Source organism: Nomascus leucogenys, chromosome 19 (assembly GCF_006542625.1).
Source record: "Nomascus leucogenys isolate Asia chromosome 19, Asia_NLE_v1, whole genome shotgun sequence".
In the NCBI taxonomy this organism is placed as follows: Eukaryota; Metazoa; Chordata; class Mammalia; order Primates; family Hylobatidae; genus Nomascus; species Nomascus leucogenys.
Genome location: NC_044399.1, coordinates 55,039,867 through 55,053,129, shown reverse-complemented (window position 1 = coordinate 55,053,129; position 13,263 = coordinate 55,039,867). Strand labels below are relative to the sequence as shown.

The window sequence follows — 13,263 nt, the reverse complement described above, 5'->3', positions numbered from 1 at the left end:
AATAAGCTTCATAAGCAGAGGAGAAATAAAATCCTTTACAGACAAGGAAATGTTGAGGGATTTTGTCACCACTAGGCCTGCCTTACAAGAGCTCCTGAAGGAAGTACTAAATATGGAAAGGAAAATCCGGTACCAGCCACTGCAAAAACAAACCAAAATATAAGGAACAATGACACTATGAAGAAGCTGCATCAACTAATGTGCAAAATAACCAGGTAGCATCATGATGACAGGATCAAATTCACATACCTAACAACATTAACCTCAAATGTAAATGGGCTAAATGCCCAATTAAAAGACACAGACTGGCAAATTGGATAGAGTCAAGACCCATCAGTGTGCTGTATTCAGGAGACCCATCTCACGTGCAAAGACATAGGCTCAAAATAAAGGGATAGAAGAATATTTACCAAGTAAATGGAAAGCAAAAACAAAAAAAAGAAAGCAGGAATTTGCAATCCTAGTCTCTGATAAAACAGACTTTAAACCAAAAAAGATCAAAGAAGACAAAGAAGGGTATTACATAATGGTAAAGGGATCGATGCAACAAGAAGAGCTAACTATCCTAAATATATATGCACCCAATACAGGAGCACCCAGATTCCTAAAATTTGTTTGCTATTGCTTCTCTAGTTCTTTTAATTGCAATGTTCAGGTGTTGATTTCAGATCTTTCCAGTTTTCTGATGTGGGCATTTAGTGCTACAAATTTCCCTCTTAATGCTGCTTTAGCTGTGTCCCAGAGATTCTGGTATGTTGCCTCTTTGTTCTCATTGATTTCAAAATACTTATTTCGGCCTTAATTTCATTTTTTACCCAGTATGCATTCAGGAGCAGGTTGCTCAATTTCCATGTAGTTGTGCAGTTTTGAGTGAGTTTCTTAATTCTGAGTTCTAATTTGATTGCACTATGGTCTCAGAGACTGTTATGATTTCCATTCTTTTGCATTTGCTGAGGAGTGTTTTACTTCCATGTATGTGGTCAATTTTAGGATAAGTGCTATGGGGTGCTAAGAAGAATGTAAATTCTGTTGATTTGGGGTAGAGAGTTCTGTAGATATCTATTAGGTCTGCTGGGTCCAGAGCTGAGTTCAAGTCCTGAATATCCTTGTTAATTTTCTGTCTCGTTGATCTGTCTTATATTGACAGTGGGGTGTTAAAGTCTCCCACTATTATTGTGTGGGAGTCTAAGTCTCTTCGTAGGTATCTAAGAACTTGCTTTATGAATCTGGGTGCTCCTGTATTGGGTGCATACATATTTAGGATAGTTAGCTCTTCTTGTTGCATCGATCCCTTTACCATTATGTAATACCCTTCTTTGTCTTCTTTGATCTTTGCTGGTTTAAAGTCTGTTTTAATCAGTGACTAGGATTGCAATTCCTGCTTTTTTTTTTTTGCTTTCCATTTACTTGGTAAATATTCTTCTATCCCTTTATTTTGAGCCTGTGTCTTTGCACGTGAGATGGGGCTCCTGAATACAGCACACCAATGGGTCTTGACTCTATCCAATTTGCCAGTCTGTGTCTTTTAAAAATTTAATGACTGCCCTGCTGGGTTTTGGACTGTATGGGGCCTGTAGCCCCTTTGTTTTGGCCAATTTATCTCTTTTGGAATAGGAGTATTTACTCAATGCCTATACCTCTTTTGTAACTTGGAAATAACTAACTTGTTTTTTATTTTACAGGCTCATAGGCAGAAGAGAATAGCCTTATCTCAGATGAAACTTTGGACTTTTGAGTTAATGCTGGAATGAGTTAAGACTTTGGAGGACTGTTGGAAAAGCATGATTGTATTTTGCAATGTAAGAGGACATGAGATTTGGGAGAGGCCAGGGGCGGAATGATATAGTTTGCATCTGTGCCCTGACCCAAATCTCATATTGAATTGTAATTTCCAATATTGGAGGTGGGGCCTTGTGGGAGGTGATGAATCACGGATGCTATTCTCATGATAGTGAGGGACTTCTCACAAGATCTAGTTGTTTAAAAGTGTGTGGTACCTCCCCCACCTCTCTCTTTCTCCTGTTCCAGTCATGTAAGACATGCCTGCTTTCCCTTTGCCTTCCACCATGATTGGAGCTTTCCTGAGGTCCCCCAGAAGCTGTCATGCATTCTGTACAGCCTGTAGAACCATAAGCCAATTTAATCTTTTTTCTTTTTAAATTACCCAGTATCAGGTATTTCTTTATAGCAGTGCAAGAATGGACTAATATAAGATTCCTGATGGGAGATGATGAATAGGGCATTACAAGGAGGAAAGAAGAAATAATCAAAAGTATGGCAATCAAAAGGAACGTGATATATTGAGGAAAATAATAACCAAACCAGTTTGGAGAGAGCAGAAGTTTTTTTCAGGGAAGTAGTAGGAGATAAGGTTGGATGTTTGATTGAGACAGAAATCTGGAAGCCCTTAGAGATCAAGCAGAGACTTATTTGTGGGATATAAAAATCAAAACAAGGCCCTCCCAGCATGCCCCACGCCGCCGCTGCCGCCTGAGGGCGGGAGGTTGGGGGAGGTAGCGGAGCCGGCGCCGCCGCCATGTTGAGTCTGAAGCGGCTGCTGTAGGCGCCAACGGAGCGAGCGGAGCAGGTGACAGTGGCGTGGGATCTGCCTCTCTGCCAGCAGCTGGGAGCCACGGCGGCAGTGGCGCCATGAGCGGGAGCACGCCTTACATCGGCAGCAAGATCAGCCTCATCTCCAAGACAGAGATCCGCTACAAGGGCATCCTCTACACCATCGACACCGAAAACTCCACCGTAGCCCTTGCCAAAGTTGGATCCTTTGGTACAGAAAACAGACCTACAGATCGTCCAATACCACCTCGAGATGAAGTCTTTGAATACATTATATTCCGTGGGAGTGACATTAAAGACCTTACTGTTTGTGAGCCACCAAAACCACAGTGTTCTTTGCTTCAAGACCTAGCTATTGTTCAGTCCTCACTCGGCTCATGGACTTCATTCCAGTCCATGGGTTCTTATGGGGCCTTTGAGAGCAGGATGCCCACATACAGTCAGTTCAGTCCAAGTTCCTTAGTTGGGCAGCATTTTGATGCTGTTGGTGTTGCTGGAAGCTCTTTGACATCCTTTGGAACAGAAACATCAAACAGTGGTAACTTACCCCAAAGTAGTGCGGTTGGTTCTGCCTTTACACAGGATACAAGATCTCTAAAAACACAGCCAACTCAAGGTCACTCAAGCCCTCAGTTAGACCGTTTGAGAAAAAGCCCAACCATGGAACAAGCAGTGCAGACCGCCTCGGCCCACTTACCTGCTCCAGCAGCTGTTGGGAGAAGGAGTCCTGTATCAACCAGGCCTTTGCCAGCTACCAGCCAAAAGGCAGGAAAGAATCAGGAGCACAGGCAAGCTGAAGTACACAAAGTTTCAAGGCCAGAAAATGAGCAACTCAGAAATGATAACAAGAGACAAGTAGAAGATAAACTTGAGAAACAGGAGAAGCCTGTAAATGGTGAAGATAAAGGAGACTCAAGAGTTGACACCCAAAACAGTGAAGGAAATGCTGATGAAGAAGATCCACTTGGACCTAATTGCTATTATGACAAAACTAAATCCTTCTTTGATAATATTTCTTATGATGACAATAGAGAACGGAGACCAGCCTGGGCTGAAGAAAGATTAAATGCTGAAACATTTGGAATCCCACTTCGTCCAAACCGTGGCCATGGGGGATACAGAGGCAGAGGAGGTCTTGGTTTCCATGGTGGCAGAGGGCATGGTGGTGGCAGAGGTGGTACCTTCACTGCCCCTTGAGGATTTCGCAGTGGATTCAGAGGAGGTCGTGGGGGCCGGGAGTTTGCAGATTTTGAATATAGGAAAACCACAGCTTTTGGACCCTAAAAGGTCTGGATTGATCGTACTGCTTTCTGAAAGAAAGACAACAAAGTTGCTGCATAGTCTACAAACAAGTCTCTGAAAATAGGTGAATTTCTAGATCTTCATGGTCCTGAACATTGATTTCAGTCTTTGCGAAGAATGAAGAAGTGAATTCGCTGTACATTCGTCACCAGCACTGGGTTTTTGTTTTTTGTTTGTTTTTCCACTTAATTTCAAAGATAAAATGCAGTTACTTTTGGGGGTGGAAGGCTTATCTTAAGATATGAGCATTAAATATATTTGGAATAGCAGAAGGTTAAGTAATTTCTTATGTATAGTTAAACTAAAGCAGTACTTCAGTGGGACTTGTATTTTTTCATCACTGAAAGGTTTTTTTTTTATCACTAAATTGTATTTGGCAATTGCAAGTTGCCTGCAGATAGGGCCGTGATACTGTGTTTTGAGCCACAGAAGGTTGTGTGTGCATGCGCGCGTGTGTGTATGTGGTGTGTGTGTGTGTGTATCTTTTTCCTCCTTTCTTTTGGGGAATCCTGTAATAGGAGGTAGCTTATTTTGTCAATTAATTAGGGTGCTGGATGGTAGAGAATTTTGTCAGTCAACTATGTACACACAGTAAATTCTGTTTCTTAGACAAAGGTAACATTTTTATATAGTTGTAAAATTCCATTATATTCTATTGCCAAAGAAACATTAAGAACTTTGTATAGCTGTATAAAAAGCAACTAATTTTTTAAAGAATAAACATTTTAAAGTCAGCAAAAAAAAAAAAAAAATCAAAACAATTGAACTCTTAGAGACAGAGAGTAGAAGGGTGGTTACCAGAAGCTGGGAAGGGTAGTGGGGACCTGGGGGAGAGGTAGGTGTGGTTAATGGGTACAAAAAAATAGAAAAAATGAATAGTACCTACTATTAGCACAACAGGGTGACTATAGTCAATAATAACTTAATTGTACATTTTAAAATGACAAAAAGAATATAATTGGATTGTTTGTAACACAAAAGATAAATGCTTGAGGGAATGCATACCCCATTCTCCATGTTGTAATTATTATGCATTGCATGCCTGGATCAAAATATCTCATGTACCACATAAATATATACAAATACCCACAAAATTTATGATTTAAAAGAAAAGACCAATCAGAGAATTCAGACTCTATCCTGAGACATTGGGATAGTCTTAAATGTGTTTTAATACTCGGATGATGAACAAGATGGTGACTTGAAAGATAAACCAAACACCAGGAAAGTGAGGAGACTGCACTAGAACCAGATAGACCACTTAGAAAGTAAGAAGTGATTAATTCTGAACCACGGAGACTAAAACAGGAATCAATAAGAGGAAACAGAAAGATTTATCATCAAAACTTTGGAAGAATGAGGGGACAGGGGGAACATCAAGAATGACAGATTTCCAGCTTACATGATTCAGAGAATAAAGTTCTCAGAAAAAAAAAAAAAGCCAGGAAAAAAAATAAAATGTTAGACCTGGAAAATTCCTTTAAAATTATCATGTCCACATGCTGTCTTTTATAGATAATGACTTCAGGCAAAAGCTAGTGCTGGAGAAAACAGAGGGGCTTTGCTTTTAGTGAGTTTTCAGAACATGATTCTTACCACTTCAGAGGCCAGGAATGGAAACACCCACTTATGGGAAACAGCACCAGCCTTAGGCAGAGTCACATCTGGCCTCTGCATGAGGCTCATTCCACCTCTCTTGCTCCCTCTGTGCTGCCCAGAATCTGCCCTAAGCATAGGGTCATCTCTCCTCTGAATCTTGATGGCTCTCTCATTTCCCTGCCTGGAGTCACCCTTTACCTAAGTCTGTGCCTTTTACTTTGGCCCCAGATTCATCACCCTTGCTTATACCTGCCCTGGGAACATTTGTGCTAGTTCCATACTCCCCCTTTCTCCATTCTTCTTTATTCACTCCTCCACATTCATTCATCCAACATCTTTATAAGTTCTGGAAATAGAATGGTATGCAATACATTTTCAGTACTTTTGAAGGCTTACATTCTAAAATGAAAGCAAGTTCTCCCCCACTCTCCTAAAAGAGGAAACAAATAATTACAACAAAATAATTTAAAATCATGGTAAGCACTAGGAAAAATAAAAAATCTGTGATGAAGATAAGCAAAAGAATATAGAATTGTGAATACAAAATTAGGTAGAAAACTAAGTTTATTAAGAACCAGAAAAGGGGCCAGGTGTGATTTACACCTGTAGTCCCAGCACTTTGGGAGGCCAAGGCAGGAGGATTGCTCAAAGCCAGGAGTTCAAGATCAGCCTGGGCAGCAAAGTGATACCTTGTCTCTTAAAATAAATAAATAAATTATTAATAAGAAGAAAATAAATCACACAAATTACAAATTTTTTAAAGTGTATAGAAACTACAGTTTTAAAAAATCTTTCTAGTGATTTGAACCTTTTATGATTATGAAGTGATGCACTTTATTGCTAATAATAATTTCTATCTTAAAGTCTACTTGTGTGATAATAATATAACTACATGAACTTTTTTTAAGTTATGATAAAACTAAATATGGTGTATTTTTATCCATTATTTTACTTTCAACCTTTTTGAAACTTTGTTTTTAATCTATCTCTTATAAACAGCCTATACTGGTTTTTTCTTAAATTCAATTTTAAAAAACCTTGTTTCTTAACTGGAGCATTTAATCCATTTACGTTTAGTGAAATTACTGATATTTTCGAGTTTAGATCTGTCATCTCATTATGTGTTTCATTAAGCGACCTCTTCTATGTTCCTTTTCCTCTCCTTTCATGCGTTCTTTTGGGTTGGTTACTTTTTATTATTCTATGTTTTTTTATCTACTAGTTTGGAAGTTCCACACACTTTTCCACTCTCTTAATGATTATCCTAATGCATCATAGGGCTTTTTTTGTTTTGTTTTATCTGGCTTATTTCTTTATTTATCCTAATTGCCTGAGTAGAACCTCCAATATGATGTTAAATAGAAGTGACAAGAGCACATATCCTTTTCTAGTTCCTGATATTAGGAGGAAAACATTCAGTGTCATGCTGTAGCACCTAGCTCCCAGCTGAGATTTTTAAGCTCGGATTTTATCTCTACGAATGTAGTAAGCACAGTGGTTCTACAGTCCATATTGAATGATTTTGTTATTTTTTTTTTTTGAGACAGAGTCTCACTCTATCGCCCAGGCTGGAGTGCAGTGGCACAATCTCAGCCCACTGCAACCTCTGCCTCCTGGGTTCAAGCAATTCTCCTGCCTCAGCCTCCCAAGTAGCTGGGATTATAGGCATGCACCACCACACCCAGCTAATTTTGTATTTTTAGTAGAGACAGGTTTTCACCATGTTGCCCGGGCTAGTCTTGAACTCCTGACCTCAGATGATCCACCCGCCTCAGCCTCCCAAAGTGCTGGGATTACAGGCATGAGCCACCATGCCCAGCTTCATTTCAGTATCTGATGTCTCTTCTGAACTACTTTTTCTGCTGGTTCTGGCTTATGTTTTATCTCTTGGTGTATTTCATTGTTTTTCATAGTTTTCAGGCCATTTTTAACTTATTAATAGAAACAATTTGAAGCCTTAGATGATGTTATTTTCCTTCACAGAGACTTTTTTCCTTCTGTCAGGTACCTGGTGGGAACCAAGGCTTTCTGAGTCACCAAGGTGACCTACCAAAATATAGTCCATATCCTTATTCCCAGGGCACATCTGTCTTAGTCAATTTGGGCTGCTATAACAAATTACCCATAGACTAGGTGGTTTAAACAACAAATATTTATTTCTCACAGTTCTTGAGGCTAAAACAATCAAGGTCAAGTTGCTAGTAGATCCAGTGTCTGGTGAGGCACTCTTCCTGGTTTGCTGATAGCCATCTTCCTACTATGTCCTCATATAGTAGAGAGCAGGGAGACAGCAAACTTCTTACAAGGGCATTAATCCATTTCCTGAGGGCCCCATCCGTATGACCTAATTACCTCCCGACAGCTCCACGGATATGGTTTAGATCTTTGTCCCCACCCAAATCTTATGTCAAATTGTAATCCCCAGTGTTGGTGATGGGACCTGGTGGGAGGTGATTGGATCATGGGGTTGGTTTCTCATGAATGGTTTAGCACCATCCTTTTGGTACTGTTCTCATGATAGTGATATGAGTTATCGTGGGATCTGCTTATTTAAAAGTGTGTAGCACTTCCCCTCATGTTCTCTTGCTCCTGCTCGCACCATGTAAGACGACTGCTCCCCCTTTGCCTTCTGCCATGACTGTAAGTTTCCTGAGGTCTCCCCAGAAGCCAAGCAGATGCCAGCATCATGCTTCCTGTACAGCCTGCAGAACCGTGAGCCAATTAAGCCTCTTTTCTTTATAAATTACCCAGTCTCGGGTATTTCTTTATAGCAGTGCAAGAATGAACTAATACATCCACCTTCTAATACCATCAAATGTGGTGGATTTGGAGTCAAGATTTCAACGTAAAAATTGGGAGAAGGACACAAACGTTTAGTCCATAGCAATATCCCTTTGAGATCTGAGTCCTGAGCAAGGAGTGTTTCAACAATTTTCCCACCATTAGAGGGCACAGAACTCTTATCCCTGTCCCTGCCAAGGTAGTGTGTGACTCTACCTTTCATCCTTTTCCCTGGAATAGGAACATGTACCCAGCATAAAAATATTTTTTAATGGTGAAGCCCTTCGGGGTCTTAACCTTCTGCCTCCAACTTTTATCTCCTTCCTACACTAACCTGCCAAAAGTGTAACCTAGTCCCAGTCTTTGAACACCACCCAGGCAGAAGCCACTGAGGCTGCCTATCTTTCTCAAGCTGATCACAATTTCATAATTCTTCACTACTGTTTTTCCTTATTGTTCCTTTTAAGACTATTTTTTCTGCCCAGCTTTTTAGTTGTCTTTAGAGAGAGGGTTATTACCAAAGCCAGAAAATTCTATTTTCCTTCCAGTAACATTGCTTTCCAAATAGTAGATGAGAGGATATTTTTCTTTTTAGATGTGTAATAATCCATCTGATTAACAAAGAAAGAATGAAAAAATCTGAGTATCATTGTTTTATAACAGCCTATGAAGTAATGCATGTAGGCATCTAATTAATATCTAATATATCACTAAGTGAGGGATATCCAGACATCAGCATAGGAGAATATAATGCCACCTATGAAGTAGTCACCCCCTCAAAAAAAAAACAAACCTGAATCGAGTCTCTCTAAATCTAGCCTCTAAAGCCATCAACAAATCTATAAGAAATACTGAGGACAAAGGGACATGTTAAAATATACTATAGAGATGTGATAAGCAAACTCCAGGGTGTGAGACATTCAGGAGAAACAATTCAGTTCCTTAACAAATAAATAGTAATAGAAAAAAACAAGGTTGGGGGGACTTATATATTAAAATAGATTTATGAAATATAATGAATCACAATGCATTGATCTTATTCAAATCTTGATATTTTAAAAACTGTCAAAACTATGCTATTTATAATGTAATTGAGAACTTGAACACTGACTCAAAAATATTTGATATTTTAAAGCATTACATTTTTAAATATGATAACACTATTGTGGTTATGTTTAGCAAAAAAGGAGTATGTATATTTGTGTCTGTACATATATGTGTATATATGTACATATAGTATATAATTGCATATTATATAATCTACTACACATACACACATATATTAAGTATAATAGTCTGGATAAAAAATTTGCTTAAAACTAATACAGGGAGGTAAGAAGTGAAAGAGAGTGTGGATGCAGACAAAAATCAAAAGACTATTATATAGAGAATGGGAGAATGGGTTGGTGGGGGAAAAGAATGCAGACAAGATCATTTTGGAGCCTACTGTAACGTCCAGATGATAGATGATGCTCGCACGGACTAAGGTAATGAAGCAAAATAGAATAATTTGAGATATATTTTGACTTTGAGATTTCTGTGAGAAATTCATGAATATGTAAAGTAGATAATAGCCAAGGAGAGATAAAATAACTTGGGATAAAATATATCAATGAAAGGATGATTTTTAAATCTAGGGGAATTAATGAGCCCAAGTGTATTAAGGCAAACATTTATTGAACCCTAATATATCAGTCACTTAGTAGATTTACAGCCTGGATGAGGGAGACAAGTCAATGGCAAATCCTGTGATAAAATATGGGCAAAGTGGAGTGTCAGGTGCAATGGAAGCAAGATCCCTCTCCACCCTACTCCCCAACCAGTCACGGAGGATGAACTGTGAATAAGAGTTAACAAACTTAAATGACATCTGAAATACTGTCACCAACTGAATTTTTCAACTTGCACCAAAGGAAATCATTGTTTTTATTGATAACATCATTCTTTCAGCTTTATCTTTTCAAAGACTGAATTTTAACGGGTTCAGGCTCTGGGTAAAATGTCATGCCTGTATCTTGGATGCCTTCAGGAACAGATGGGGCCTGACATGTTCAAAGCAGTCATAAGCAAACTAAAATCCAATTTTTCTTGGTAGGAGGGCACTGGAACAGCCAAGCAGTCTGGAGGGAGAGGCTGGGCTGGGAGTATGTTCTTGCTCGTTCACAAGGCCTATTTATACAACCCCACATGCCCTTCAAGTTTTCTCCTGCCCTGAAAGCACAGGCTGCAAATGAGCACTCGTTTATGGGCACAGCTGATTCCAATCTCTCACTTGTCATGAACTAATGTTTTATGATGTGTTGAGGTGATCCCTGGCTAAAAAGACTCTGTATAAATGCTTTTTATTGTTTTCTTGTTTGTGATGTATTGGGCCAGAGGATGTGCGTAACCTGATCAATCTAGTAAAAATTTTAATCTCTTCTATTTTTATGGCCTTCCAGGAAAAATTCCATTTAGGGGAAAAGTAATGACTTTCAGAACTAATTCTCAAACATCCCAACAACATGTTACCAAAAATGGGCCCAGTCCTATCAGGGTCTTCACTCCTCTAAAAGTTTACCTAATAGTTTTTGTTTGGAGATTGGTGTGTTCAAGCACTTGAAAGGCAGGGTCTTTGTCACTGGAAGGGGGTGGTGGGGTCACTGAGAGTGTATGTGGGAGGGATAGGGGAAAGTCTTAGGAGTTACGGGCTTCAGTTTGCTGTCAGGATGCCACCTTCCAGGGCCTTCGGCCCACCAAGACTAGAGGTTTTGCTTGCTATCAAATCTCTCAAAATAGTAATCACAGCTAAACAAACAATCTCATTTAATTCTCACAATAAGCCTGTCAAAAAGGTATACCACATATACACCCTGCATTTTACAGATAGGGGAACTAAGGCTGAAAAAAGCTGTGACTTGCCTGGGACCACACAGCTTGGTGAAAGCAGCTTTGACTTCATTGCTTCTGATCTCTGTGTCTACTTGAGTAGAGGTTTGATCCCCCTACCTCTATTCAAAGACCCTAGGAGTCAAAGGAGAAGAGATTTGAGAGCAACATTCATGAGAGTTGCAACATCCTCCATGCATAACATCCTCCATCTGGTGATTCTTACCTTGTTTCCACTTCATTCCCATAACAGTTGATGTACACCTGGTATTACTTCCCCAGCACAGGACATACAAGTGGGAGTTAACCATCTGTAACTCAACTTCCTTCCCTCTCACTTAAAGAGAAACAAATCAGAATCCAGGTAAGAGTGATATTAAATTTTCTCCAATTTATTTTTATGTAAGTCACTCACAAATATTCCATTATTAGTAACAACAAATTATTAGTAGCACAAATTACTTGCAATATAGTTTCAAACTGTCACCAGAAGAGATACCTGTTGCTTTACCCCTGTGATGACCACTTATTCTTTCTCAAACCTACTACTGTTCTCTACCCATAACCACCCACTCGTACCTTTATCTACTGAGTTCTCAGCATCTCATAAAAAGCATAGGATTCAGAGTTCAGACATACTTAGGTTTGCATCCTGGCTCTGACACTTACTAACTGTGTGACACTGACAAGTAATTAAGTTTCTCTAAGACTCAGTTTTCTCTTGTATGAAATGGAGATAAAATAGTATCTGCCTTATGCTATTGTGAAAATTTAGTGGCAATAGACAGATAGTAATTGGATATGCAAGTTATTACAATGTCTGGCACACATTAACCACTGACTAAATGTTAACTACCTTTTATTACTTTATCCCATATCTATCCAGCTCACATCCTCCACTCCTTTTCTGTCAAGTTTTCATGGGCCTGTGTTTACTTTGAAGAGGAGCTTATGTTCTGAACTCACTAGTAAAGAAAACAAGATATTACAAAAAGAATTGGAAGCCTCAAATTAATCAACATTTATATAATTTCTCCTGTGCCCCAGCCATCCTAAATAGTCAGTTTATCTTATCGAGTGATGTGTTAGTAATAGGGTGAATTGTGAGTTCGGCCTCAGCATTCATTGACTGCACTGTTGAAGCAGCAGCTCCCCACTGATTTCAGAGACTACTTATCCACTTGGCCATCCACAGGATTAAGTTTCCTAGATGTTAGGGAAAGACCTGCCCCAAAGCAAAGGTCAGGCCACATTCTGTTTCCTCTCCACTCACCAGCATCCACACTTCAGCTCTGCGGCCAAACATTTAATGAAATACTGCCCAAGTAAAGAAAAGCTTCCCCAACTACTGAGATTGCATTAAGAACACTAATTGAGGCAAGACCATAAGTCTGCCTTCACACCATCCCAAGAGGAAAAAGAGATCTGACCCCATGGAGGAGGCTATGCATACATGTGTGTCCATCTCAACACCCTAAGGGCAGGCATGTTAACAAGAGATAAATCAGTGGTGGATGAGGCAAAAGCCCAATGAAAAGTGACATCACATGTTAGTAAGTCATCAAAGGGTTAATGAGATTCTGCCAGAGATGTTAGCTATTCCCTTACCTGTCAGATCCACTTTTAAAATCTTGAATCTAACACTGATCTTCACTGCTCACCCAAAATCTAAATGGTACCATGCTATTTAGGAGAGAGTCCCTGCCCCATGTTCTTCACATCAGAAATGAAGATGCAGGCCAGGTGGCTCACTCCTGTAATCCCAGCACTTTAGAAGGCCGAGGTGGTCAGATCACTTCAGGTCAGGAGTTCGAGACCAGCCTGGTTAACAGGGTGAAACCCCATCTCTACTAAAAATACAAAAATTAGCTGGGCATGATGGCACATGCCTGTAATTCCAGCTACTTGGGAGGCTGAGAAAGGAGAATCGCTTGAACCCAGGAAGCAGAGGTTGCAGTGAGCCAAGATCACACCATTGCACTCTAGCCTGGGTGACAACATGAGACCCCATCTCAAAAAAAAAAAAAAAAGGAGATGCACTACTCAACCTCAGCTGGACCCCCTGACAGCTCTCCTCCACTTCACTCTTTTCCTTGGTTGACTCTCCAGCCTAGTTATACAATCATTACTCCAAACTTTTCC

General features: G+C 39.7%; 1 pseudogene; it reads left to right on the top strand.

Moving 5' to 3' along the window:
* Positions 1–2,649: 2,649 nt before the first annotated feature.
* On the top strand, positions 2,650–4,075 carry LOC100597973 (annotated as a pseudogene).
* The last annotated feature ends 9,188 nt before the right edge of the window (positions 4,076–13,263 follow it).